The sequence below is a fragment of the Phaseolus vulgaris genome, chromosome 7 (assembly GCF_051622355.1).
Source record: "Phaseolus vulgaris cultivar YP4 chromosome 7, ASM5162235v1, whole genome shotgun sequence".
NCBI classification, from domain to species: domain Eukaryota; kingdom Viridiplantae; phylum Streptophyta; class Magnoliopsida; order Fabales; family Fabaceae; genus Phaseolus; species Phaseolus vulgaris.
The window spans coordinates 46,453,100-46,456,600 of NC_143504.1; positions in this window are offsets into that span (position 1 = coordinate 46,453,100).

Genomic DNA, 3,501 nt, shown 5'->3' on the forward strand with positions numbered 1-3,501 from the left:
GTTAAGTGCCAAAGTTTGGGCCGAGAGCTTGACATTTTCACTCTTCAATTTTTCTTTCTCAGTTTCTTGTCGGTTATTAACCGCAGAAAGTTCATCAATTTGAGAATTTAGTAACGCGATTTTCTCATTTGATTCAGCTGCTTCCCTCTTCAATTTCTCAAATTCAGCAGAAGTAACATGGCTCTTTGTTTTTTCCTTTATCGCTTCACTAATCAAAAAAGCACGGCTAGTCAATTCAAACATTGAATCAGCTAGAGAAGGAACAGAAACCACTTTGAACATATCCCGAGCAGAGGAATCAAGATTGCAGTCAACAAAATCTGAAAAGCGTGTGGATGATGTGAACATTGTTTCAAAAAGCGATTGAGAAGAACTCCCAGAACCATGACGATGCTTCTTAGAGGAGTGTGACCTTCTATTATTCTTGTCTCGTTTCCTACTCTTTTTAGAAGGTCCTATTCCGGCGTCCGCGGCTATTTCAACCTCTAAGCGAGGGGTAGGCTCAACAACTTCATTTTCTGTTCCTGGAGCTTCATTCTTAAGACGAGGAGTTGAACCTCCAGCCTGATTAAACAGCTTAGAGAAATAAGCACGATCCTTCGGTTTTGTGGCCGCCATTAAACTTGGACATCACCAACAGATTCAGCAAAGTTAAAATTCTATTATTACTAAAAGAGAAAATCCGAAAGAATCACATACCCATGAAATCCTTTTGGGGTTTACGAGAAACATATAGCCGAAGCAGAGCACGAGTTGGAATCTTATGGGAGAAGTGACCTAGAACCGCAATACCATGCTTCTCTTCGGTAGTCATCGAATGGTAAGAACAAGAGTTGAATTTCACGGGAGCACGGGTCCAGTAAAAAGGGAATTTTGGAATATCACCATCAAAGAAGTACTTTCTCCCGGTTTCCTCAATTAGAATTTTAAAGAAGCCTCCTTTGAAATTTTTATACGAAGAAGTAAATGGAGAAAGAAAACACACTTTTCTCTTACTGATCAGGGACAACCAACTAGGCTTCTTACCGGGCCGAGAGCTATAGTAATATAAAAAGGTTTTCGGACTCGGAATTAAAGAAAGGTATCTACACAAAATATTGAAAGCTTGCATATAAGCCCAACCGTTGGGGTGAAGTTGGGTAGGAGCAATATTAAGAAAACGCAGGACACCCATATGAAATTCACTTAACGGAAACCGAATATGGAGATCAGTAAAGAGACATTCATAAAAATAAAAAAATTCGTGTTCGTCGCCTTCACGGCTATGGCAAACATTATCAATGGCACAAGTTCGCCGAAAAGAAATGATTTCCTCAGTGGCATCAGGAGAATACACATAAATTTTAGAAAGGAAGTTACGAAGGGTTGAACTAAATTGGTACCGAGAGAAATATTCCCGAACTTTTGGATTAACCCATTCGTACCCGCGCCGAAGGCTTAATTTTTGTTCGGCCACTTCTTCTCTTTCCTCGACCTCAACATCTACGCCATCCTTGCTTGACGAATTCAGACACGAAACCGTTTTAGGTGACAAAGCAGGGTTGGCATTCTTATTGGTCTCAATCACTCTCCCAGTAGATTCATTACTCGTGCTCGAAAATTCCGTAAACTCAGAAGAAACGGAAACAGAACTTGATGAAGACATTATACCTTTCGTGAATATTTGCTTCAGCTTTAATATATAATGCAGGGAGAAACTGTGAAATAAGGTGAATAGAAGTGAAGATTTATAGTGGTGGAAGAGTGGTGAAATCTGAAGAGTCATGGCATAGTGACCATCAGATTTACTTACATCCGATGGTTGGAACTTCTAGCTTGTCCTGTCAAGCGGTCCCATCAGCTTGTCTTTTCGTAGTTAATACACCATTCAAGTTTTTCTTTCTTTTCTTTCAAAAATGATTTTCCCCCCAAAAAATACAAGAGGTAGCATTTTATCTTCTAATAGACATTTCGTCGTCTACACCTCCTTATGCCTGGGGGGCTTAGTGTACTGGGCCGAGAGATTGGACCGAAAGCAATGTGTACTAAGCCGAGAGCTCAACCCGAAAGTAAACTAAATAACGAAAGAAATAAAATAGAATGGAAATTATTATTAAGCAAAAGCCCATGAAACTGATTGGGCCGAGAGTTCAACCCAAAAGTGAACTAAAAAAGGTCAATTGAAATTATTATTAAGTAAAAGCCCATGAAACTGGGCCCAAATATGTAGGTGTGTGTAGTAAATGTTTAATGCAAAGAGAAAAGGCCCAAATAACTTCTGGGCCCAATAAAAGAGTAGTATAAATAGAGGGTCATCCTGAGAGGTAAGGGGGTTGAATTCATTCTAATATCTTGTAAAACTAAATCTAACTTTGGCATCGGAGCACCTTTCAGGTACGCACACGCATCTGTGAGAGGAAGCCGAGACCAAAAACCGAAAGATCAAATGGAGTAAATTAAAGTTGACCGGGAAGTGTCCGTCAAGCAATTCAATAAAACGTGAAAGATTTTCGAACCAAATACAAACCAAGAACAAATAAGCCGAAAGATCACACCGAGAAAGGAGTCCAGAAACGAAGGCCGAGAGGTCAACAGGTGGAAGGCGAAGGAAGTTTGTTTCTAGGTCCTTGTAAGAACAACTTACATTCCAAATTCATGTGAAATAAGTATATAGATTGACTCCCCTTCCCTCTTTTAAAAAACTCCATAAGAAAATATTTTAAACTAAGTAAGAAAAATCCTTACTTGTTTCGAAGGGACATGATTCACAATAGAACATATAAAGAATATACACCAATACCCACCTCATACAAACCACTTAAAGACAAAATCTGGTCAAATCTGGACATAATATTGTTATCTTAAAGAAAAAGGCTTTTGATAAGAGAAGATATAAAGGATGGGAAATGAAAAGGTTTAGAGATGGTAGAATATATAAAATTAAAATTAAAAAAATTAAAATAGTAATTTATATATTAAACATAATTTAAAAAATTAATATTTATTCTTTTTAAAACTGTTTTTACTAAATATCAAAATTGTTTTAAAATTTGATTTATTGTAAGATAATTGAATAATAGAAGAAGAAAAATGTCGAGTCTCAAAAATATTGTAATTCTAAAATCAAATTATGGTAAAATTTAGATACCAACTTCCTAAAATCTACATAACAAATTAGTCTTAATCCATGCATTTTGAAACTGAAAACGTATAAAAAATCTCACAACGGCGAAAAGAATAAAGATAATCCAACAAAAAATATTGAAAACAGTGGTAGGAAATATAATATTTAAAAGATGTCAATTACGTATATAATATTTGTAAATTTGAATAATTTTTAAAGGTTAATAAATCATTTTTAATTCTCAAATGAATATAAAATAAATGTCAATAAAGTCATTTGAATGCAAACTACAACTATTTATAATTTTTAAAAGGTTTAATTACCTTTTTCGTCCCTATATTTATAGTTAATAGTTAATTTGGTACAGTGGTTTTTAAAAAATTCAATTTGGTCCCTAA